The sequence below is a fragment of the Podarcis filfolensis genome (genome assembly GCF_964270895.1).
Source record: "Podarcis filfolensis genome assembly, chromosome: 18".
Taxonomy (NCBI): domain Eukaryota; kingdom Metazoa; phylum Chordata; class Lepidosauria; order Squamata; family Lacertidae; genus Podarcis; species Podarcis filfolensis.
The window spans coordinates 4883968-4910403 of NC_139622.1; the positions used below are offsets into that span (position 1 = coordinate 4883968).

At 49.2% G+C, this 26436-nt stretch overlaps 1 protein-coding gene across 4 annotated transcripts in view; it reads right to left on the reverse strand.

The window, feature by feature from the left end:
• PTPRS (protein tyrosine phosphatase receptor type S) overlaps nucleotides 1–26436 on the reverse strand; it is a 308002-nt gene that overhangs the window by 213086 nt on the left and 68480 nt on the right. The gene's annotated exons all lie outside the window — the stretch shown is intronic.

A 26436-nucleotide genomic window follows, 5' to 3' on the forward strand; every position in this document is an offset into this window, starting at 1 on the left:
AATAATAATAATAATAATAATAATAATAATAATAATTTATTTATACCCCGCCCTTCCCGGTTCAGAAAACCGGGCTCGGGGCAGCTAGCAACAAATTTAAAACGCTTAATTGATGCAACAAAAAACAGCATAAAATACGGTATAAAACGTGAATAACAATAAATTCAGAATTCAAAAATCAATTTAGGGGGGAAATCCATCCAATAAACATTAGATGATCACCATTAGATGATCACCACTATTTGGGCCAGACCAGGGGAGAATTAGCTGTGGGATCCCAGAGTGGGTAATCTTCATAAAAAGGCGGGTGAGAGGGAAGGAAGGGGAAGTCTACAAAAGGTTTCTGGAAGAGAAGACATCTTCTTTTGTCAAGAGGCTGCCACAGAAAGTTTTCCTGAGGGCCAAAAGTTGGGCAAGCCTCCTCTGCCTCTTGCACATCAAAAAGACCCAAGTCCCGTTCCAGCTTCCTCTGCTCCACAACCTCTGTGTTGACCTCCACATCACCAGACTCGTTCTCCTACCGCAAGATCTGCCTTGCCTACCTGGTTTCTGGGCTCGCTTCTCCCTCTGAAGCAGCAACAAGCCGAGTCTTGACCTTCCCTGGAGGCCGCCCAAGGCACAAACGCTGCACCCAAAACACAACAAAATTCACGGAAACTAACGGATGCAAGGGAGCTGCATCCTTTTCGCTGCAATGGGTCTCCTCCTCCAAAGATGACTGACTTGCACTCAGCCCCACGTCCTTGCATCAAACCTATATTTAAAAAATCTAGTTGGTCCCTTGAGATTGCTAATCATAGAAATGTAGAGTTGGAAGAGATCCTGAGGATCGAGCCCCAAGCAATGCAGGAATATGCAGCTGGCCCATACAGGGACTGAACTTTGGTGTTGTCTAAGCAACTGAGCTGGCCTCAAGGATTTTACCACTACAGCTGTTAAAACTGTGCTCTGGCTAGTTACTGAGCAACTGGTCTTAGACCAGGCATAGGCAAACTCGGCCCTCCAGCTGTTTTTGGGACTACAACTCCCATAATCCCCAGCTAACAGGACCAGCGGTCAGGGATGATGGGAGTTGTAGTCCCAAAATATCTGGAGGGCCGAGTCTGCCTGTGACTGTCTTCGACCCTGCCCTGACCTATGCAGAGAGGGTAGTTATCATCGGATGGATCTGGTGATGGAGAAAGGTCTTCTCCAGCCCAAGACCTTTCACAGTTCCTGCCACTCAGCTTAGACCAAGGGTGGAGAACCTCTAGCCCTCCAGACATTTCTGGACTTTGACTCCCATCACACACCAGCTGTGATTCTTGGACTGGGCAGGGGCTCGGCTAGATGACTCTTTGGGTCCCTTCCAGCTCTACCACTCTAGGATCACCGAAAGTCCAGTGGAGGCTGACTCACCTGCCTCCCATCTGGCTTACAACCGGTCCAGGAAATGGCAACACCTGTTGGTTTCCTCCTCCTTAGTCTCAGTGTTGCTCCTTATAGTACTCAACATGGAGGAGAAAACCAGAATCGGTTGGCTCCACCCATCACTGGCTGTGGCGCCACCTACAGTTCAGCTCCCTGCCTGCTGCCCCACCAGTCCCCATGTGCACCAGAGGTACCACTGCAGGGGTCCAAAATAACAGTAGAGTTCCACATGGCACACTGGATTTTATCAAGCTCCACCGATACAACTATCTAGGTCAAAGCAGCCAACACAGTGGAGTTCTGATGCTCAGCGAATCCAGACCATTGGGCATGCTGACTGTTACAGGAGTGTTCCAGCCAGTAAACACACAGCTCAAAGTTGGAGTAGTTTGGGTTTTTATTAGCAAAAACACGATCCCCCCAGACTTGTTTTGAATGTCAGGCCTAATGAGCACTTGGTAGGTCTTGCCCCATGGATCAGTTGCCTCCTCACAGCCATCTAAGTCCCCACCCCTCCAGGGTTTTTTCCAAGCAATCAGAGACTGTGCCTTAAGGAAGACAACCTCTGCTCTGCTCTTTTCATGCCTCTCCTGGTTCTGGGAGACCGGTGGGAAGGGCAGCTGGTTGCAGCAGAAGGCTTCCTCTCCAGCCTGTCTCATCTCTGTCTCCTGGCTGCCCTCCTCTCCTGCCGCTTGAGACTGGACTTCTCCCTGCTCACTAAGCCCTGTTACCTTCTCCACTTCCAACATCTCCTGCTCCTAGTCTGCTCCCTCCACAACACAGAGCTTCTTCAGAAGATGAACGGACGTGGGAAAAGGTTCCCCAGCTTTTGAACTTTCGCCGTAGACAAATAGCAAACGTCACACCACTGTCTCGAGTCGGGCTTCTTGGAAACCCATCATTACGGGTCTTTTCTCGCTGAGATCCCACCACTGATTCATCGTTTGGTTTGGGCTCCGGGCAGACCACTGTTGTCTTTTTTAAAATAGCAGGTCGGAAAACCCTTTGTTAGGATTTGAAAGGAGAAGCTTACAATTTTCGATTTGGGTTCAGCCAAAACACTGGTTCGTAGCCCACGGGACCCCGTCACGTCATAGGGCGGCCGTGTGGGCACAAGGAAAGAACGAACGTTTCAATTTAGTTGGAGCCAGTGCGGTGGGAAAAACATGACCAAGAACACAGGCATAACCAGGGAGCCCTCGCTGGTGAACATCATTTCTGAATGCCTCACGTTGTCAGGAAGGAGATTAAGAAGAAAGGCTGTGTTTGGACACTAATTTTGTGAGGACAGCTTTGGACCAGAAGCAGTCCCTGTGTCCCAACCCAGAACATTCCCCAGAATCCTCAGCAGCTCAGCAAAGGTTCCGCTGTGCTAGCAGAGCTTCCTCAGGAGTTGAGCTGATGGCGGGGGAAAGTTTCCCAGCTTTTGAAACACAGCAAACGCCACACCACTGTTTGAATTGATGCAGTGCAGAGTCCGTCTTACATCAGCTCCCAACCAAGTTTCCCTACAGGTGATAGAATCATAGAATTGTAGAGTTGCAAGGGAACCCCAAGAATCATCTAAGTCAGGGGTCGGCAAACGAAGGCCCACGGGCTGGATCGGGCCCAATTGCCTTCAGGATCCAGCCTGCGGACTGTCCGTGGATTGGCGTTGGGGTTCTGTTTGTTCGGGCTGTGCAATTTTTTTCTGTGCCACTCCATTCCCCCCATCTCTCTCACATACACCTCCCTCCCTCCTCCCAGCTTCTCCTTGCCCTGCCTAGAGAAGGAAGGGGGCTGGGCTGAGCGCCATTTTAAGAAACCCCTGTCCGGGGCCGCTCATCTTCCCTTCTCCTCCGCCGCCCTGGTGCTCCTGTGGACCAGAAAGCGGAGTGGACGAGCTCCTTCTGCCTACCCACGAGAAGCAACGGCAGCGGCAGTGGCGGCAGCCCCAGGGAAGGTAAGCGCAGCGGCTGGGGCTGGGGAGGAGGACTGCTTGTCCCCCCCTTCTTCCAGCTCTCCCCCGCCCCCAGCGCCGCTTCTCTGGCCTGCCACAAGGTCTGAGGGACAGTGGGCCAGCCCGCAGCTAAAAAACTTTGCCGACTACAGTGGTACCTCTGGTAACATACTTAATTCGTTCTGGAGGTTCATTCTTAACCTGAAACTGTTCTTAACCTGAAGCACCACTTTAGCTAATGGGGCCTCGCGCTGCTGCTGTGCCGCTGCACAATTTCTGTTCTCATCCTGAAGCAAGGTTCTTAACACGAGGTACTATTTCTGGGTTAGCGGAGTCTGTAACCTGAGGCATATGTAACCTGAAGCGTGTGTAACCTGAAGCGTATGTAATGAAGGATTGGGTAGCTTCCAACAGAACACTAAAATGCAATAACTATTAAACATTAAAAGCTTCCCTAAACAGGGCTGCCTTCAGATGTCTTCTAAAAGTCTAGTAGTTGTTGTTCTACTTTGACATCTGGTGGGAGGGCGTTCCACAGGGCGGGCGCCACCACCGAGAAGGCCCTCTGCCTGGTTCGCTGCAACTTGGCTTCTCATAGCGAGGGAACCGCCAGAAGGCCCTCAGCACTGGACCTCAGCGTCCGGGCAGAACGATGGGGGTGGAGACGCTCCTTCAGGGATACTGGACCGAGGCCGTTTAGGGTTACCCATTGCGCCACCTGAGGGCATGCGCTTGACTCCAGCTCACACACAGCTCTGCCTGCTCTGCACCCCTCATCACCGGCCACCTGCCTCACAGCACAGCCGGCCCCGAGCAGGCAAAAAAATCAAGGGCACGCGCTGCCCACAGACAACAAAACCGCAACGCTAGAAATAAGGTTTTTGGTGGCTACCTGGGTATAGTTGCTTCTTCTTCACCTCCTGAGAAAACAGAAGGGAAGAAGAATGCCACAGGGAGCAAGGTCAGTCCTCAAATGGGTCAGAAACAGAGCCCTCTGACACCCGAGTCTGCTGCTTACTCCAAGGAAGAGAGAAACTATTTTTGAAAGGAAGGCCGGGAGATTAGGAGAGGCATGGATGATTGCTTCTTCTAATCCAGCAAACTATCGTGAAAGAGGATGCCTGCTTCCTAAAAGCAGCTCAGTGACAGCCACACACACGAGACCATCTCAGCAGCCGTCTTTAATGCTTCCTCCCTGGCAGAGAGGAGATTTAAAGCACAAACCGCATTATCATCCGTTTGTCATGGAGGAAGGGTATTCTTACCCTACAGCCTGGTCTTGTGTGTGTGTGTGTGTTCCACATTTTGCTGCTTTGCGATGCGCCGGGCATGGGTCCAGACCGTTCCAACTTTCCGCTCCCAGAGACAAAGTCACGGGAGCATTCAATAACTTTAGCAGAGTTAAGGCTCTGGCAGAATTCGCACTGGCACCAGAGGCAGGCGAAGGTCACTAGCTTAAATGGCTTTGGAAGGGGAGGCCGACTCGTTGGTATAACAGCCAGAGGAAGTGGGATCTCCACGTTGAAAGTCACTTACAATTATTGATTGCATATATGTAGGTATGTAGGGATATGGGTGGCGCTGTGGGTTAAACCACAGAGCCTAGGGCTTGCCAATCAGAAGGTCGGCGGTTCGAATCCCCGTGACGGGATGAGCTCCCGTTGCTTGGTCCCTGCTCCTGCCAACCTAGTAGATCGAAAGCACACCAGCACAAGTAGATAAATAGGTACCGCTCCGGCAGGAAGGTAAACGGCGTTTCAGTGTGCTGCTCTGGTTTGCAAGAAGCGGCTTAGGCCTGCTGGCCACATGACCCGGAAGCTGTACGCCGGCTCCCTCGGCCAATAAAGCGAGATGAGCGCCGCAACCCCAGTCGGCCACGACTGGACCTAATGGTCAGGGGTCCCTGTACCTAGGTATGCATACCTACATATCACCTTGTTCCCCAAGGAGCTCAAGACAGTGCCCATGGCTCTGTCCCCCCCCCATATCAACCCTGTGAGGTAGGTCAGGCTGTGGGAAGGTGACTGGCCCAGCTCACCCAGCGTGAGCTTCCTTGTGGGTATGGATTTGAACCCTTATCTCCCAGGTCCTAGCCCAGGGATAGGCAACCTAAGGCCCGGGGGCTGGATCCGGCCCAATCACCTTCTAAATCCGGCCCACGGATGGTCCAGGAATCAGCGTGTTTGTTTATTCCTTCTTTGTTTGTTTTTTTGTTTTTGTTTTTATGTTCTCAAAATCTTGCTTAAATCTGGAGCTTGTCGGGTATTTTTATTTTACAATGTAAGCCTCCCCACCTGTAATTAAGAGCATGGCAGAAGACCTGACTGACCGTACAGGGTTGTAAACAAACTCACAATCACATCCAAGACAGATTATCAGGTCCCGTCATGAGGTGGGCAAGGGGGCTGTTAGAGGTTGTGGGTTTTTTGTTTGGAGTGGAGAGGATGTAAAGAAAAAGAAGGTACCTTTTATCATATGTGGTGGACCTGCCCCAAGGTGAAAGACTTCTGGGAGAAGATTTATAATGAATTGAAAAAAATGTTGAAATATACATTTATCAAGAAAACAAAGGCCTTTCTTCTTGGAATAATAGGTTTGGAATCGCCCAAGAAAGATGTTAGATTGTTTTTGAATGCCACAACGGCTGCTAGGATTTTGTTGGCCAAAAATTGGAAAACACAAGAAGTCCCAACAGTGGAGGAATGGCAGATGAAGATGATGGACTTTTGGGAGCTAGCCGACCTGACCGGAAGAGTCCACGACCAGGAGGAGGAGGAGTACCAGGAGACATGGATGAAATTTAAAGACTATTTAGCTAAATATGCTAAGATAACTTAAATAGAAATACTTGCAAATACCAGATTGGTTTAGGATTTAAATATGTGATGTTATGGAATAATATGTCTAAAGTTAATATGAAAAGAAAATTTTATGAGAAATTAGTTTTGGAAAACTATTACAACGATATACATTGAAACTCAGCCAGGGGGATTTGAGGAAGTCACCTAACAATGTTAATAATAGTGGAACAATTATAGGTAGGATATATGTTTGTTTGTTTATAAATTTGGAAAATCAATTAAAAAAATTTGGGGGAAAAAATGGATGGAGTGGGGAGGAAAGCAGGCGGTTCGCCACCCCCCCTGGTTGAAGCAACCGGAGGCTTTTAAGAGCACAGAAGTCGATGAGAAGCCCCGAGTCGCAGGGAGACATCAAGTCTGCTCAAGGAAAATCAATGCGGTATCAGATTTTACTCATCGCTTTGCTAAACTAAGGAGGAAGAAGAGGAGAAGATGCCAGAGGGATATTTCTGTGCGCTTGTGTCAAAAGGAGAGGGTGCATCTGTAGAAGGGTTTTGATGGAGAGAGCCAAGGCATGTGGCCAATTATTATTCTCTATCGTTGCTATCAATGTATGGAAGTGAGAGCTGGACCATCAAGAAGGCTGATCGCCGAAGAATGGATGCTTCTGAATTCTGGTGCTGGAGGAGACTCTTGAGAGTCCTGTGGACTGCAAGAAGATCAAACCTCTTCACTCTGAAGGAAATCAGCCCTGAGTGCTCACTGGAAGGACAGATCCTGAAGCTGAGGCTCCAAGACTTTGGCCACCTCATGAGAAGAGAAGACTCCCTGGAAAAGACCCTGATGCTGGGAAAGATGGAAGGCACAAGGAGAAGGGGACGACGGAGGACGAGATGGTTGGACAGTGTTCTTGAAGCTACAAACATGAGTTTGACCAAACTGTGGGAGGCAGTGGAAGACAGGAGTGCCTGGCGTGCTCTGGTCCAGGGGGTCACGAAGAGTCGGACACGACTAAACGACTAAACAACAACAAAATTTCTTGAGGGCCAAAATACACCTGTTCAGCTTGCATAAAGTCCCAGTTTCAATTTCCCGGTATCTTCAGGTACGGCTGGGCATATTTTTTTCATTTATTCATTTATATTTCATTTATAACTGCGGACAATGCCAACGCCAATGGCCCAACGTGGTACAAAGCTGCTTCACGCCTTCCTTTATCCAGAATCATGTGGACTGGAATCTTAACTTTGCTTTAGGAAAAAGGAGCACAGCTCGCTCCCCCAGTCCCCAGTGGTTTCTCCAGCTAGACTTGGTGGAGGCTCCCGACCCCTTCCTGAAAATCAGCCAATTCGGGGGGGGGGGGGGGACGATACTGAGCCCAACAGACCAGTGGCCTGATTCGGTGTAACAACAACAACAACAACAACAATAATAATAATAATAATAATAATTTATTTGTACCCTGCCCATCTGGCTGGGTTTCCCCAGCCACTCTGGGCGGCTTCCACAGAGACCAAAAATACACTAAAATATCACACATTAAAAACTTCCCTGAACAGGGCTGCCTTAAGATGTCTTCTGAATGTCAGGTAGTTGTTTTTCTCTTTGACATCTGATGGGAGGGCGTTCCACAGGGTGGGTGCCACCACCAAGAAGGCCCTCTGCCTGGTTCCCTGTAGCTTTGCTTCTCACAATGAGGGAACTGCCAGAAGACCCTTGGAGCTGGATCTCAGTGTCCGGGCAGAACGATGGGGGTGGAGACGCTCCTTCAGGTATACTGGACCGAGGCCGTTTAGGGCTTTAAAGGTCAGCACCAACACTTTGAATTGTGCTCGGAAACGTAAGGCAGTTTCTGAGGTCTGCTAATACCTAATGCTTTCAAACGTCCACTGAAGACACCCTCCTCCTTTCCTTCGCAACGGAGTTCGCATCCCAACATCTGGGCTGGGCTGTTATCGCGCAGCGCAGGCCCCCAAACACCCCTGGAGAACTGACACAGATCTGTGGGGCCACTGTTTCTAATTAAAGCCTATATATATATAGTATTATATTTATATTCATTCATTCCTTCCCTAGGAAATGGTTTATTCATTAGCCAGCTTTCCATTCAATCTCTCCATCCGAGGCCCGGCAGACGAGACAGGGCGACGCAGCCGGGGTCAGAGGACAGGGAATGTGCAGAGAGATAGGGGATTTTCAAAAGGGTGGGGTGGGATATCTCCTCCTTTCCCCATCTTTCACCACATCCCCCACCCCCTTTTCTCCCCCCACCGTGCATTTTGGATTACCGGCTGCCTCTGTTAATTCAATAACCTGCCATATAATTACTCCATAATAAACTGCTATTATCCTAACATTCGCTCAACAGCTGCGATCGCCTTAAAGTGCAGGGAGGAGGGTCCCGGGGGGGGGCCGGGGCGGGGATCTGGGGCAACCTTCTGTCGGCTGGCAGAGTGGGGCATCCCACTGAACCCGCCCTCCGCGTAGAGAATCGAAGAAGCAGCATGGAAATCAGTCAAGGGCTCACAGAACCCGCCTTTAATGCAGGCTTGTAAACCGTCTCGCGTGGCTCTTAGTTTGCGCCAAGGTTTTTGTTAAAAGCCTGAGAACAGTTCGTTTCTGTTCCTTCTTTGGAGCTTTAAAGGTAAAGGGACCCCTGACCGTTAGGTCCAGTCGTGGCCGACTCTGGGGTTGCAGCGCTCATCTCGCTTTATTGGCCGAGGGAGCCGGCGTACAGCTTCCGGGTCATGTGGCCAGCAGGACTGAGCCGCTTCTGGCGAACCAGAGCAGCACACGGAAACGCTGTTTACCTTCCCGCCAGAGCGGTACCTATTTATCTACTTGCACTTTGACGTGCTTTCGAACTGCTAGGTTGGCAGGAGCAGGGACTGAGCAACAGGAGCTCACCCTGTTGCGGGGATTCGAACTGCCAACCTTCTGATCAGCAAGCCCTAGGCTCTGTGGTTTAACCCACAGCGCCACCCGCGTCTTACTGCTCCACAAAGGACCTCAGGACGTGCTCATAGCCCCGGCAAAGATCTGCACCTGGGAGCATGGAGGATCAAAGCCCATGCTTTCAACTGCTGTGCTTGGCCTGCCACGCTGCTCAGTAATCCAAGCGCGTGGGTGGAAGTTTTTAAGTGCAAACAAGCAAGGAACCAGCTTCTTCCTGGACCTCAGTTTTCTCCATCTGTGAAATGGGAATATGGAAGAACCAGCGCTTTGGGAAGTGAACGTGTTAAGTTCCTGTGCAAACCTTAGCACAGAGATGTCCCCAAGAACCACCCAGTTTCTCTTTGGCTGCAGAATCACAGAGTTGGAAATGACCCTAAGGGTCATCTAGCCCAACCCCCTGCAATGCAGGAATCTCAGCTAAAGTGTCCCTGACAGATGGCCAGCCAACCTCTGCTTAAAAACCTCCAAGGAAGGAAAGTCCACAGTCTGTTCCACTGTCAAACAGCTCTTACTGTCAGAAAGTTTAGCCGGAATCTCATTTCTTGTAACGTGAAGCCATGGATTCGAGTCCTACCCTCCAGAGCTGGAGAAAACAAGCATGCTCCCTCTTCCATGTGACCGCCCTTAAGATGGCTCTCATATCTCCTCTCACTTTCCTCTTCCCCAGGCTAAACATACCCAGCTCCTTCGACCGTTCCTCATACGGCTTGCTTTCCAGACCCTTCATCATCTTGGTCTCCCCCCACCTTCCAGCTTGTCCATATCCTTCTTTAAATGGGGTGCCCAGAACTGGGCAAAGGATTCCAGGTGTAACACACGACCCTCAAGGTAGAATATGTGTAAAACCAAACACACCCTGCGTAATTTTTCCCATTTAAAGCTCCTCCAACTCACCTCTCAGAGCCTCGCCATCCTATTGTACCCACCTAGGCAGTACACACGTCTGAGTTTCATTTAGGCTGCGATTTGGGCTCCTCAACCTATTTATGGGGCTTCGGGGCTCGTTCAGAAACGAGGAGGAGAGCGTGCCTCGAAGATCTCGAACACACGCAGTTCTTGGCATGCCGTTAAGATTCAGGAAAATTCGGGGTGAGTCAACCAACCGCTTGACAACGGGTGGGGCAGAGATTAACGTCTGGTATTGCAAAACCGTTTTAAAAAAATAAAATAAAATTTAAAGTTTTGGGTTTTTTTTAAAGAATGGAGCCGCCTTTGGGGTGTTTTCGAGTTTGAATACGAAACATGGATCGGTCGGAAATCTCACGGCACGTTTGGCTGGGCGCGCACCAGACTCTTCAGCAATTAAGGAGGAATAATTGCTGCAGGAATCCATCGACTGCAAGTAATTTGTGCAGCCAACAAGCCCAGGAACAAGCTACCTGCTTAATAGGGATGCTTAAACTCCAACCTTGATTAGTGAGGGCGGGGGGGAGCAAGAAAGGGGAAAAAAACAAGGTTGAAGAGGTTTCTAAGCGCCGAAAGTGTCGGAAATGAAGAACGTGTCGCTGGCTTTGCAGAGAACCCAGGAGGCCAGGATCCGAAGATATAAAGAAAAGGCGGAGAATCTTTTACCTGTGTTCCAGACGCACCTTTTATCCCCCATCCAGGTAAGCAAGAAGCATTATCGGTGCTTCAAGGGGGTCAACCCCAGCCTAGCGAAAAGTGGACCAGGAAAGTGTGCAGAAGGGCGGCTCGGGAAGAGTTCCAAGGGCCAGGTAAAGAAGTCCAGGGGGCCACATTGGGTAATGTTTGCTGGCATTCTGGCCAGCTTTCTGGGTCTTGCTTCTCCCTAGGTGCATGAGAGCCGGATCGGGCCAAAGTCCCATCTGCCTCAACATCCTGTTCTCATCTGGACAACCAGACACCCAGAACGGGAAGCCGTGAAGCTGGAGTAGAGCACCAGAGACCTCTCCCTTCCTGCATTTGCCAGGTATTCAGAAGCACAGAAGCACAGAACTGCAGAGTCGGAGGGGACCTCAGGGGTCATCTAGCCCAGCCCCCTGCAATGCAGGAATCTGGGTTGAATAACTGGAGGCAGAGGATCCGCCTTTTCACCCAGGCAGACTGTTCGTCTTGATCAGTGCGGTTTTAAGTATTTCCAAGTATTTAAAGTTTTGTAGACTGGCAGAATTGACTGGCAGAATCCGTGACCAGGGAGAAGAATCGGCAGAAGAAGAATGGAAGAAATTCAAAGACTATTTGCAAAAATATTGTAACATTAAGGAATACTGAGTGATGTTGGATTGAAATTAAGGGGTTATCAGCTGTAATGGTACAAAAGAATATGAAAAAATAGTTCTTTTTTGTACATAAGTAAAAGTATAAGTTACAATAATTTAAGAAGATGGATAGAAAATAAGGTTTATAGCTGTAATGCTATGAGATAAGGATTTGCTGGATGAACAATTTGAACTGGAATACAAGAAGGGGAGGTATGAGGAGGTCAAGGAAATATGTTATTGGAAAATATGATATGAAATTTATGTGTTTTTAATATTTTTTCTTTTTAATTTTTCCCCTTTTTTCTTTTTCTTTTTGGTTTGTATAAAATGGAAAATCTTAATAAATATCTTCTTAAAAAAAAAGTTTTGTGTTGTAAGCAACCTGCAGTTCTGACCGATACACTGATATAATAATAATAATAATAATAATAATAATAATAATAATAGATTATTTATACCTTGCCCATTTGGCTGGGCCTCCCCAGCCACTCTGGGCGGCTTCCAACACAATATTAAAATACAGTAGTCTGTTAAACATTAAAAGCTTTCCTAAACAGGGCTGCCTTCAGAGGTCTTCTAAAAGTCAGGCAGTTGTGGGAGGGCGTTCCACAGGGAGGGAGCCACCACCGAGAAGGCCCTCTGCCTGGTTCGCTGCAACTTGGCTTCTCACAGAGAGGGAACTGCCAGAAGGCCCTCAGCGCTGGACCTCAGTGTCTGGGCAGAACGATGGGGGTGGAGATGCTCCTTCAGGTATACTGGGCCGAGGCCGTTTAGGGCTTTAAAGGTCAGAACCAACAATTTGAATTGTGCTCGGAAACGTACCGGGAGCCAATGTAGGTCTTTCAAGACCGGTGTTATGTGGTCTCGGCGGCCGCTCCCAGTCACCAGTCTAGCTGCCGCATTCTGGATTAGTTGTAGTTTCCGGGTCACCTTCAAAGGTAGCCCCACGTAAAGTGCATTGCAGTAGTCCAAGCGGGAGATAACCAGAGCATGCACTACTCTGGTGAGGCAGTCCGCGGGCAGATAGGGTCTGAGCTACATTAGTAGTGTTTGGAGTATTTTATTTTATTTTTTTTGCAATTGACTTGACACTCTCTCCAAAGATCAAGGCATCTCCCTGGATTTTTTCTGCTTTGTTTTTGTTAAACACTTACAGTATTGAACGAGTTCTGCTACCGTTGTAAACTACCGCAGTAAAAAAATAAAAAAGTTCGTTTACAATGGTCCATAAACTTTAGTGCAATACAGAAACATATCGAACAGGAAATTTTATTTCGTCGTGAATGGCGGATGAACCCCATCACGGGGGCAGCGAAGAAGCAATTTTCTTCAGGTCACCGGAAAATTAAACTCTCCCCCCCAAAAAAACTATTCAAGCTCACCTTGTAGAGAAAACAGCGATAAACACTGTTTCCTGCATTCTACCATGTACTAGTGTGACCTATGGCTAGAAAAAAAGAACAGAGACATGTAGAGAAACATGTAGCGTGGCTCCGTCACACTCTGGGGTGACCAAGAGACAGATGCAAGGGGTGGAGACATGGAAATAAATGGGTGGGGCTGCACAGGTAGAGAATCCTAGGGAAGAAAGTGTTGGTGGAGCAAAGTTAAAGTAAAGGTAAAGGGACCCCTGACCATTAGGTCCTGTTGTGGCCGACTCTGGGGTTGCGGCACTCATCTCACTTTATTGGCCGAGGGAGCCGGCGTACAGCTTCCGGGTCATGTGGCCAGCATAACTAAGCCGCTTCTGGCGAACCAGAGCAGCGCACGGAAACGCCGTTTACCTTCCCGCCGGAGTGGTATCCATTGATCTACTTGCACTTTGACGTGCTTTCGAACTGCTAGGTTGGCAGGAGCAGGGACCGAGCAACAGGAGCTCACCCCGTTGCGGGGATTCGAACCGCCGACCTTCTGATCGGCAAGCCCTAGACTCTGCGGTTTAACCCACAGCGTCACCCGCATCCCGCAAAGTTAATGATCGCTAACTGATAGTGATAGAGACTTTGGCCACCATGGCCAAGCTCAGCCTTTCACCTTTTGCTTCCACAGGGAGAGTAAAATGCTGAAACTTCGGAAGAGCATTTTCTCCGCCACGGCCAGTGACACGAAATTAGTGATGGTGGAGTGGGGGGGGGGGAGTTCATTAAACAAAGGCCCCATTCAATGTCCCAAGAAACTCCCACCCCAATTGCAAACTTGATGGCAATTGAGTAGCCCTGTGTCCCTGGTCTCCAGACCCGTCGCCGCCGGTTCAAATCCACCCATGGGACAAGGAAGGCTGCAACTTTTAATTTTTTAAAATATTTAGAAAGGTATGTAGCTCAGTGCAGAATCCTCCGTGGTTCTCCTCCCTCCTACTTTTATCCTCCCAACAACCCTGCGAGGTAGGATAAGCTGAGAGACAACCAGTGATTGGCCCCCAAGGTCTCACACTCAGTGAGCTTCACGGCTGAGTAGGATTCGAACCCTGGTCTCCCAGGTTGCAGTCTTTGACACTCTTAACCATGGTAGCAAACCTAGGTTTAAGGTTCCCCAATTAGCTTAATTATATCTTGAGTTTGTCCTGACCACGGGCGGGCAGCAGGTTCCGGGTTTCTCCATTTATTAAAGAGTGTAAGCTCCATTTATTAAGAGTGTAAAGGGACCCCTGACCATTAGGTCTAGTCGTGACCGACTCTGGGGTTGCGGCGCTCATCTCGCTTTACTGGCCGAGGGAGCCGGCGTACAGCTTCCTGGTCATGTGGCCAGCAGGACTAAGCCGCTTCTGGCGAACCAGAGCAGTGCACGGAAATGCCGTTTACCTTCCCGCCGGAGTGGTACGTATTTATCTACTTGCACTTTGACATGCTTTCAAACTGCTAGGTTGGCAGGAGCTGGGACCGAGCAACGGGAGCTCACCCCGTCGCGGGGATTCGAACCGCCGACCTTCTGATTGGCAAGTCCTAGGCTCTGTGGTTTAACCCACAGCGCCACCTGCATCCCGCTATTAAAGAGTGAAGCGATGAGAAAGATGTTTCTCTGGAGGAGTCCCTGAAGCAGCCTTCTTCAATCTCGTGCACTCCAGATGTTCTTGGACCCTCAACACCCAAGCCGGCATGGGCACAATAGGAGATAAAGGCCACTGAGATATGGAGGGCACAAGGCTGTTTCGGAGAGGCACTGCCAGCCAGAGTAGGCATCACTCAGCTAAAACTGCCTGTCTTAGTAGGAGGCAACTCTCATTTTACAGGATGTGGCACAGCTCAGGGGAAAAGCACCTCCTTTGTATGCAGAGGGTCCCAGGTTCAGATCCTGACACCTTCAGTTAAAAGGGGGCAGGGGAAAGAGGACTCTTCTCTGCTTGAGGTCCAGGGCAGCTGCTGGCGGCCAGAGATGACGACACTGGGTTAGGTGAGCAGGTGGTCTGGCCATGTATAAGACAGCTCCCCATGGGTCTGTTACCCATGCGCACACACACACACCCTACAACAGCACACACAAGACTTTTTTCATATCTGAAGAAGTGTGCATGCACACGAAAGCTCATACCAATAACAAACTTAGTTGGTCTCTAAGGTGCCAGTAGTGATGTATGGAAGTGAGAGCTGGACCATAAAGAAGGCTGATCGCTGAAGAATGGATGCTTTTGAATTCTGGTGCTGGAGGAGACTCTGGAGAATCCCATGGATTGCAAGAAGATCAAACCTCTCCATTCTGAAGGAAATCAGCCCTGAGTGCTCACTGGAAGGACAGATCCTGAAGCTGAGGCTCCAAGACTTTGGCCACCTCATGAGAAGAGAAGACTCCCTGGGAAAGACCCTGATGTTGGGAAAGATGGAGGGCACAAGGAGAAGGGGACGACAGAGGACAAGATGGTGGGACAGTGTTCTCAAAGCTACCAGCATGAGTTTGACCAAACTGTGGGAGGCAGTGGAAGACAGGAGTGCCTGGCGTGCTCTGGTCCAGGGGGTCACGAAGAGTCGGACACGACTAAATGACTAAACAACAACAAAAACAAGGTGCTACTGGAATAATTTTTTTTTTTGTTAAGACTTTCAGGGTTTGGTTTTATTGTATTTTATGCCAAAAACACTTAATAAAAAAAACTGTTCTTTTTTTTTTTTTTTTTAAAGACTTTTGGTGTTTGGAACAATGGGGCAGTTTGCAAGTCAGAAAACAAGGAGGCATACTCAGACTAAAGAGATGAGGAACCTGCCCTGTGCAAAAGGCTTTAGAAGCTGAAATAAATTTATTTCAAGCGCAAAGTCATTGTGGTTCAAAGGTACCGTATTTTTCGCTCTATAAGACGCACCAGACCACAAGATGCACCTAATTTTGGGAGGAGGAAAACAAGAAAAAAAAATATTCTGAATCTCAGAAGCCAGAACAGCAAGAGGGATCGCTGCGCAGTGAAAGCAGAAATCCCTCTTGCTGTTCTGGCTTCTGGGATAGCTGCGCAGCCTGCATTCGCTCCATAAAACGCACACACATTCCCCTTACTTTTTAGGAGGGGAAAAGTGAGTCTTATAGAGCAAAAAATATGGTATATCTCGCCTAACCAGTTTCAAGGTGGGCGGCTCCGAAAGCTCTTCGTGCAATGCAAGCTTTTCGTTTTAGGAACAACTTGCGGAACTCACTGCTGCAAGATTTTAATTTTTTAAAAATGAATTGGTTATTTTATGTTCCCTTAACCTGGAAAAGGTGGGTGCGGCCACAGTGCTCGTTCTCTCTTGCCGCCCCCGCAGGGAGAAAAGCCTCGGGGGGGGGGGGGGTGGAAGGTCCTTGGGAGCCAGCCGGCACTCTTGCAAATGAGCCACTCTTGCAGGGACAGCTATAAAAAGACTAGTAGGGGATACGGCTTTGGAGAATCGGATATCCTCTCTGCTCGATGGGAGGCATGCGTCCCACCCCCCACCGCCACCCCCCCTTCCAGGAGAGGGTTTAAAAGCTGTCTAGCCAGGCAGCATATGGAAAGGCTTACTCTGCCATTCACAACCCCTGCAGCGCTGGGCTCTCCCAGAGATCATGCAAATATCTTGCTCTGCTTGCTGCTGGCCGTCTAGAAACGTTCTGCTTCTACGAACACTCCCGAATTATTTTTGGCGATAACCGTGCAGAAATACTGCCCAAAGAATCTAGTCTTATATATATATACACACAATACGATCTTTATTCCAGTCCAGAGACCCAACAAATCATTACAAAGCAATACACAATTCAGACAGCCTACCTCCAGGTTAAACAAGCATTTTGTTCAGAATATAGGGATCATTGGTTCCTGCAACCACCGATAAAAACTTTGCCACTGCTAATGTTCTAGCACTTGTCTGGTCTTCCAGTAGCAACCTGACATAATGCGCCTCTGATTTTCCTGGGAAAGGTACCAGCAAGGGTAATATCAGTTCAGCCCTGGCTTGCTCATATTTTGCACAATGCAACAAAATATGTTTTATGGAATCGATGTCTTGAGCACACGAGCAAAGTCTGTCCTGGTAGGGAACTCCTCTCAACCTGCCATCCAGCACTGCAGAAGGAAAGACATTTAGTCTGGCTTTGGTGAAAAGCCTTCGATAGTTTGGTACTGTCAGGTTTTTAATGTAAGATGTTAACTTAAAGACATGCCCACATTGTACTCCTACTGCCAGCGGACTACAGACTGCGTGTGATCGAGATCGCAAGTCACTGTGTGCATTATCCCATAATCTTTGCTTTAACATCTTTTGGGTGCCTTCATAACCCAGGTAATACAGTAGGGGGGGTGGGGAGAGACCAATAGAGGTGGCTTTTCTAGCCACGGTTTTCTGCCATTTGCTGACAAATTCCTCATTGGTCAGGTGTTGGTACAAAACCTTCTCTAGATTAAACACTGAAATCCTGAGCCATAATATATATATGGTCTTGCAGTAACAGCAACTGAAGGGAAAATCGCCTCAAACCTTGCACGGGATCCGTGGCACCGCTCTCTCTGGAATAGAGCTGTAGCAAGAGAAAATTAACGCATAATTTGAGGTTTTGACAAGGGCTAGAACCTCCAGACGCCTCTTATATGATTTGGCTTGCCTTTACTGCATGTGCCACGGAAGCATCGTTTTCAAGGCAAGCCTCGTCACATCTGGAACTATACCTGATAATCAAACGACGCTCGTATTCTTCATAGGAAGGCAACATTTATTCTGCCTTTTTCCTTTCACGGTTTCATAGATTCTGACCTACGCTGTTCTTGCTGTTGTCTCGTGAGACAATGCAGTGCGTCTCCGGGGCCGAAGTCAAACTACTGAATTAGCAGCACTGAAATGAGCTCCCTGGGGAGCAAGCCTGGGCAGTGTGTCTGGAGGCCCTGGGCTGCACAGAAAAGAGCCCCCATCTCTGGAAAGCAGAGCAAGATGTTTGGCACCAGCTTTCCTGCAGGAGTCGCCAGGAGGAGACATACAAGGTGCCATCCAACCGTCTTAGGGACTCCGGATTTCTGTAGGGTTTAATCCTGAATCTTTTCTTCTCCCAAAGATACCCCGCAAGGCAGCAGAGGTTTTAGGAACAGAGTTTCCCTTCTCCTAGATGGACTCCCTTCCCAGGTACCCAAGCCCCATCCTGCCCCCATGCGGGGCAGGATTAAAACCTTTTAGACGCAGGGGTCAGCAAACTTTTTCAGCAGGGGGCCAGTCCACCGTCCCTCAGACCATGTGGGGGGCCAGACTATATTTTTTTTGGGGGGATGAACGAATTCCTATGCCCCACAAATAACCCAGACATGCATTTTAAATAAAAGGACACATTCTACTCATGTAAAAACATGCTGATTCCTGGACTGTCCATGGGCCAGATTTAGAAGGTGATTGGGTCGGATCTGGCCCCCGGGCCTTAGCTTGCCTACCCATGTTTTAGAGGGGCTAAGCACTGAAAAGATTGTGGTGCACCCCCCCCCAAATATGCAATTCAAAATAAAAACAACAATACAGTGGTACCTCAGGTTACAGACGCTTCAGGTTACAGACACTTCAGGTTACAGACTCCACTAACCCAGAAATAGTACCTTGGGTGAAGAACTTTGCTTCAGGATGAGAACAGAAATCAAACTGCGGCGGCAGCGGGAGGCCCCATTAGCTAAAGTGGTGCTTCAGGTTAAGAACAGTTTCAGGTTAAGAATGGACCTCCGGAATGAATTAAGTTCTTAACCCAAGGTACCACTTGGGTTACCAGGTATACCATAACATAATCTCCCCGTGAAGGAAAACCTATGTGCACATGGAAATGTACATGCATGCCCCATGCAGCACATTACAGGATCTGCAGAACTGGCACTGTCAGCAAAATGCACATTCTGCATTTGTAAGAAACCCATATTTTAATCCAGAACTTCCTGCCTGTTGACATCAGGCAGACGCCTTCACTGCACCCCTTCCGGCACCTGCTAAAAACATCAACCAACACCAGAGTGGTCCATGGAACCAGGGGAGGGGAGAGGGCTTTCGTGCCTGGGTGCCAAATGTCTCCTTGAACCAGGGTCATAGTCGCCAAAACGGAATGTCCAGTTGCCATTTGGGGGGGGCAAGACGGCTCGAAACTCTACCTCTCTTTTAAATTGGAACCAGTGAAGGCGGTGAAGGTCCTGTGTGAGTGCCTGGAGGCGGTTGGAGGATGGATGGTGGCTAACAGATTGAGGTTGAATCCTGACAAGACAGAAGTACTGTTTTGGGGGCTGGTGTGGAGGACTCTCTGGTCCTGAATGGGGTCACTGTGCCCCTGAAGGACCAGATGTGCAGCCTGGGGGTCATTCTGGACTCACAGCTGTCCATGGAGGTGCAGGTTAATTCTGTGTCCAGGGCAGCTGTCTACCAGCTCCATCTGGTACGCGGGATGGGACCCTATCTGCCCATGGACTGTTTCACCAGAGTGGCGCATGCTCTGGTTATCTCCTGCTTGGACTACTGCAATGCGCTCTATGTGGGGCTGCCTTTGAAGGTTATCTGGAAACTACAACTAATCCAGAATGCGGCAGCCAGACTGGTGACTGGAAGCGGCCACTTGGATCACATCAGATCAGTCCTAACAGGTCTTCACTGGCTCCCAGTATGTTTCTGAGCACAATTCAATGGGTTAGTCTGACCTTTGAAGCCCTAAACAATACATGAAGGAGCGTCTCCACCCCCATCATCCACTGAGGTCCAGCTCTAAGGGCCTTCCTGCGAGAACAGAAGTTGCAGGGAACCAGGCAAAGGGCCTTCTCGGTGGTGGCGCCCTCCCTGTGGAACGCCCTCCCATCAGATGTCAAGGAGATAGAGAATTACACAACTTTTAGAAGACACCTGAAGGCAGCTCAGTACAGGGAAGCTTTTAATGTTTGAGGTTTCATTGTGTTTTTTAATATTTTGGTGGGAGCAACCCACAGGGGCTGGGGGAAACCCAGCCAGATGGGTGGAGTATAAATAAAGAAAAATCATCTTCTAAAGCCAAGCCACAGTTTAGTGTGACATCCCAGGGCAGCTGGTGTCTCTTGCTCATCCAAGCTGCTATTAAAACAACCCAGGAATTGTATTTTTAGGGGACGCAAGCCAAGAAAGTGAGCAATTCGTGTACAGAGGTGGCACCCAGCCCCAATGCCAGTCGTGCCACCCCTTTTATAAGAACGCCCCGGGGTTTTCAATGTGATATAGTCTCTTCCCTGCCTGCGCCTGGTCCGCTCTCTCTCAGAACCAAGCACCAAATCTTGGCGCCTCATCCCACATCGCAGGCTAATTTAACATTCACCCTCCATTTCCGTACAATTAGCAGGATAAGGAAGTTATGGGAAATGGTGAAGGTGGTTTCTTTAGAAAAAAAAAAACCAAGATCGAAATAAATATAGATGAAGCAAAGCGAGGAGGAACGGCGGGCAGGGCCACGGTTCCTTATTTCCGTGTGAGATTCTTTATTAATTGAAACAGGTGGCACTCAGCCAGGGAGTGGATTTATTTTTTCCATAGCTTCTTCCTCTTTTCTAACTGATAAAAGAGGAAAACAACCTCTGGGTGGAGAGGTTTGTGCAGCTGCGCCTTACAACTCAGCCTTGCAAGAAAGTCCACTTGTATATAAATTTAATAAATAAAAACCAGAATATGCATTCTTGCACACTATGTTCACTAACACATGCATCTTTGCTTGCACTTTTTCCCTAAACGACAACATTTTTAAAAATGCATTCTTTTGGTTCAGAAGAAGAGTTTGGATTTGATATCCTGCCTTATCCGAAGGAGTCTCAAAGCGGCTGACATTCTCCTTTCCCTTCCTCCCCCACAACAAACACTCTGTGAGGTGAGGGGGGCTGAGAGACTTCAAAGAAGTGTGACTAGCCCAAGGTCACCCAGCAGCTGCAGGTGGAGGAGCAGGGAATCGAACCCAGTTCACCAGATTACGAGTCTACTGCTCTTAACCACTACACCACACTGGCTCTGGTTCAATAATAATAATTTATTTATACCCCACCCATCTGGCTGAGTTTCCCCAGCCACTCTGGGCAGCTCCCAACAGAATATTAAAAACACGATAAAACATCAAACATTACAAACTTCCCTAAACAGGGCTGCCTTCAGATGTCTTCTAAAAGTCAGACAGTTGTTTATTTCCTTGACATCTGATGGGAGGGCGTTCCACAGGGAAGGTGCCACCACCGAGAAGGCCCTCTGCCTGGTACCCTGTAACTTGGCTTCTCACAGTGAGGGAACCGCCAGAAGGCCCTCAGAGCTGGACCTCCATGTCCAGGCTAAATGATGGGGGTAGAGACGCTCCTTCAGGTATACTGGGCCTTTGAGGCCGTTTAGGGCTTTAAAGGTCAGCACCTCAAGAACTGGTGCTGCAAAATTTGGGTATGGAAGGAAAGCCGCGCTGTGCTTTGAGCATTAATTCTGGAAATTAGAAGACGAACTGAACAAATTCTTCCCATTGCCATACCTAAATTACTTTCTGTCAAGTTGTCACCCTCCTGAATGTTTTGGACCACAACTCCCAAAAGATTCAGCAGGGCATCAGCTTGACGGACGATGCCTGAACAGGAACGGGTGCGGGGCAGCTCATAAATTTCAGGAAACGTGACGATGAGTCCATCAATCAAAATAGCTTGAGGCTGTGAAAGAGAGGAAAAGCACCCATCCCGCAACAAACGGAAACAGCAGTTTTAGAGATGGACACGGGACAGCTATTGCTACAGTGTAGAGGTCCAAGCAACCATAAATCTCCAATTCCAGTGCCGAAAACCAGAAGCCCCTCTCAGAGGCACAGACCCTCCAAGCTCTGCCTATTTGTTTGGACGCCAGGTTTGAACAGACGTTGCTTAAATCGGAGGCCTGTTGCACACCTCTTTGCACACACAGAGAGAGTCCTTTTGCAAATTAGCAGATCTCTTTTGAGTTTACCACCAACCAGTGTTAGAAACCAAGATAGAAAAGCTACGAGCCAAATGGCTCCTAGGACCTGGGCTGTGGTCGCCGAAACAGAATGTCTAGTCGCCACTGAGGGGGCGGCGCGTCAACAACAGTTTTATATATACATAAAGGTAAAGGGACCCCTGACCGTTAGGTCCAGTCGCGGATGACTCTGGGGTTGTGGCGCTCATCTTGCTTTATTGGCCGAGGGAGCCGGCGTACAGCTTCCGGTCATGTGGCCAGCAGGACTAAGCCGCTTCTGGCGAACCATGGCAGCGCACGGGGACACCGTTTACCTTCCCGCCAGAGTGGTACCTATTTATCTACTTGCACTTTGACACGCTTTTGAACTGCTAGGTTGGCAGGAGCAGGGACCGAGCAACGGGAGCTCACCCCGTCGCGGGGATTCAAACCGCCGACCTTCTGATTGGCAAGTCATAGGGTCTGTGGTTTAACCCACAGAGCCACCCGCATCCCATTCAAGTGCTAGCCGGGCGCAAAAAAAAAAAGGCACCCGGACTTTTTGATAACTACCAAACCTTTAGAAGACATCTGAAGGCAGCCTTGTTTAGGGAAGATTTTAATGTTTAATAGGTTATTGTATTTTGGTGTTCTGTTGGAGGCCGCCCAGAGTGGTAGGGGAGGCCCGGCCAGATCAGCAGGGTATAAATAATAATAATAATAATAATAATAATAATAATAATAATAATAATAATTATTATTATTATTATTATTATTATATTGAGGTGCTTGCAAATGGAGAATCTTTAGGCGCAAAGTCCTTGCCTGGCACCCTGCTAATTTCGAACCCTGCCACCACCCACCCGGAAGGTGGGGGTGATTTTTTGCATGGGACAGAATGGCTGTCTATGGGTTAAGCGGGGGTGCCCAAGCCTTTTTCAAAGAGGGCCAGATTTGATGAAGTGAACATGCGTGACGGCCGCCCAAAGTTGTTGAGCTTTTTTTTTTTTTACAATTTTACTGAGCTTTTTTTAGGATTTAAGTTGCTGATTAAAGATTTTACCTCAGGACATATATACTGCCACAGGGACCAGATTAAGGCGGCCGGCGGGCGGGTTTGGGCCCCAGAATCGGACTTTGGACATGTTTGCGTGTCTGGCACACCCATTCATTGCACCGAGAGAGAGATGAAATTCGGAGCATTGCAGAGGGCACATCTTCTCGCTTCCTGGGGGGGGGGGGGCAGCCTGGCCAATTTCGCCCCTTGCTTAGAAATCAAACAAGTTCCATCTGGTGTTCAACGGGGGTGGGGAGAGGATGGATCAACCCTTAATCATGGAAGGAGGATTTGAGATTGGGAAACAGAGAATAGATTTTGGCAGCCGCGGGGGGGCGGGGGGGGGGCGGGGGGGGGGAATTCATTTTCTCTCTTTTTTCCTTTGAAGCTGATCCACAGCCAAGAGGAGGAAGGGGAGGTAAGTGAATGTGTATCTAGAGGAAGACCTACTATTTTACCTTGACTGCCATTCACGTTAACTGTTTTTAAAATTGTTATTTAAAACAGAGCTCCACCGCTGCGACCTCATGGGGAAAGGTGGGAAACGATTGCCCCAAAAGTTCACGGGGCAAGCTTCATGGCTGAGTGGGGTTTTGAACCCTGCCCCCCCCACTTTAACCACTACACTACACTGCCTAGGGGGAATGCCAAGTTTCCCTAAAGTTATCCACAAACAACACACAAACACCCTCGAGCGTTCCTTCCAACACTACAGTTCTATTCATCTAAAAGACTGGTGAATTTTCGCGAGAGTTTTTGCAAACCGTGGCAGAAATATGGAGAATGGGTGTTAAGATTGGAGATATAGGCACGGACCTCGTCTGTGGGGTGCCCATGTAAACACAAGAGAACAGAAATCGTGCTCCGGCAGCGTGGCAGCAGCAGGAGGCCCCATTAGCTAAAGTGGTGCTTCAGGTTAAGAAGAGTTTCAGGTTAAGAACGGACCTCCAGAACGAATTAAGTTCTTAACCCGAGGTACCACTGTATTCTATTTTATAAAATTTATATACTGCTTGATTGTAGAGCTAAATGACCCCTGGATGGTTAAGTCCAGTCGAATTCCACTATGGGGTTGCGGCGCTCAACTCGCTTTCAGGCCAAGGGAGCCACCACATTTCTGCAGCTTTTTCGGGTCATGTGGCCAGCAGGACTAAACCGCTTCTGGAGCAACGGAACACCGTGATGGAAACCAGAGCGCACAGAAACGCAGTTTACCTTCCTGCCGCAGCGGTACCTATTTATCTACTTGCGCTGGCGTGCTTTCGAACTGCTAGGTTGGCAGGAGCAGGGACTGAGCAACGGGAGCTCACCCCGCTGCGGGGATTCAAACCGCTGACCTTCTGATCGGCAAGCTCAAGAGGAGTAGTGGTTTAGACCACAGCGCCACCCGCGTCCCTTTGATTTTAGAAAACCTCGTGGTCCGTCACACATGGACAGACCACCCTGGGAGGTTTGATGCAGAGGTTTGGTGGCCATCTGCCAAGGCTTCTTCAGCCGTGATTCCTGTGTTGTGGGGGGTTGGTCTAGATGGCCTTTGGGGGTCCCTTGCAAACCATACAACTGTTCTGATTTTACCCTGAGCTTCCCCATTCTGAACTAAACCTTTTATGGGCATGATCTGAACCCTGGCAGAAGAACAAGACATAACCCTGCAAAAAAAGGATAAAATAAGTGGGGAAGGGAGAAGGAACTGGGGATGTGGGTGCTGCAAGGAACTGATTTCTGAAAAATTAGGGCAGGGATCGTGACGCAACCCTCTCTTGAATACACCTCGGATCCTTAATGTGTGGAGAAAGGCAGGAGGAGACATGAGTTTCCAGCAAAGGTTATCCCGGGTGAGAGAAGCGTTATCAACAGAAATCTGTGTTCATAACAGATCATTTTGGTGCACGGAAGAAAACCCTTGGGTGAAACCCGAGACACACAGACATATATATTTAATTATCAGAAAGCAAGGCTTTTGAGCGCACGACTGAAGCAAATGGGTTTCAGCTGAGCCTGTCACGGAGGAGCGCAAACCTGAAATCACCCTGCACAGGAAAAGGAGGAAGTCTCAGAATTTTATCTGCCCTGGACTCCCAGTTCGTGTGGCTCCAGGCTCTGCTTAGGCACGGACAGGACGGCTGGCACGATCCGACGCAGCCCTTTCGCGGTGCCGCTTCTCTCTTTACGAAGCACGCATCCAGCAGAGAACCGGGCCATAAATAACCGTGCATGCACACACTTCCTGAAAGCACTTTCGGTTCAAAACCACTTTTAAAAAAGCCAACTGAAAACAGCAGCCTTGGCAAGGGAGCCCAGGAGTATCTCAGCTTGCACGTAGGGAGAGGGAGGCGCCGAGTCCTTGCGTGCCAGCCTGCCGGTGCCTGCAGGAGGGGAATTATCTTTGCTGGTGCAACGGACTAAGCCAGGGGTCAGCACCCTAAAGCCCATGGGGGCTGTCTGACCGGCCCACGATCCGCGCCACTGGCGCAGCGCAGGGACTCGCTTCCGCGACGCCGAAAATAGCGGGCGCTCACACTTGCACGCGATCCAGCCCAGGGAGGGATCTCCGCGGGACCGATCCGGCCCAGGCAAGATAAACCTTGCTGACCCCTGAGCGATGCATCGTCAGGGAGTTTAAGACCTCCAGGGCTACAGGTGGGAGCCAGTCTGGTGTAATGGTTGGACCAAGCTAGTAACTGTCTTGCCACCTGTGACTACCTAGCAAGTTGTTAAATACAAGCCTGCCTCACCTCAGTGTTCCATCCTTTCCACTCATTTAATATATGATACATGATACAATCATTCAGCCCGGACACAGGTCCAGCTCCGAGGGCCTTCTGGCGGCTCCCTCCCTGTGAGAAGTGAGGTTACAGGGAACCAGGCAGAGGGCCTTCTCGGTGGTGGCGCCCGCCCTGTGGAACGCCCTCCATTCAGATGTCAAGGAAATAAACAACTATCTGACTTTTAGAAGACATCTGAAGGCAGCCCTGTTTAGGGAAGTTTGTAATGTTTGATGTTTATTGTGTTTTTAATATTCTGTTGAGAGCTGCCCAGAGTGGCTGGGGAAACCCAGCCAGATGGGTGGAGTATAAATATGTTGTTGTTGTTATATTATTATTATGTGATGAAAAACTTGCAGACATTGGACTTCAACTCCCATCATCCCCAAACAGTCTGGGTCATGAATAACTTCACTCCATTCATTTCCGTGGGTCTACTCAGTGGTGCGTGGGACGCGGGTGGCGCTGTGGGTTAAACCACAGAGCCTAGGATTTGCTGATCAGAAGGTCGGTGGTTCGAATCCCCGCGACGGGGTGAGCTCCCGTTGCTCGGTCCCTGCTCCTGCCAACCTAGCAGTTCGAAAGCACGTCAAAGTGCAAGTAGATAAATAGGTACCGCTCCGGCGGGAAGGTAAACGGCGTTTGCATGCGCTGCTCTGGTTCGCCAGAAGCGGCTTAGTCATGCTGGCCACATGACCCGGAAGCTGTACTCCGGCTCCCTCGGCCAATAAAGCGAGATGAGCGCTGCAACCCCAGAGTCAGACATGACTGGACCTAATGATCAGGGGTCCCTTTACCTTTACTCAGTGGTGCAACCCACTGGTGTGAGCCAGTCTCCTTTTGGAGCTTCTCCAGGTGGGCAAAGCCTTGCGGGGAGGGCAAGGGGCATGGCTTGAGATGTGGGCCACTGAAAACTGGCCAGCAGGTTTCACAAACCAGTGTCCGTTCCAACT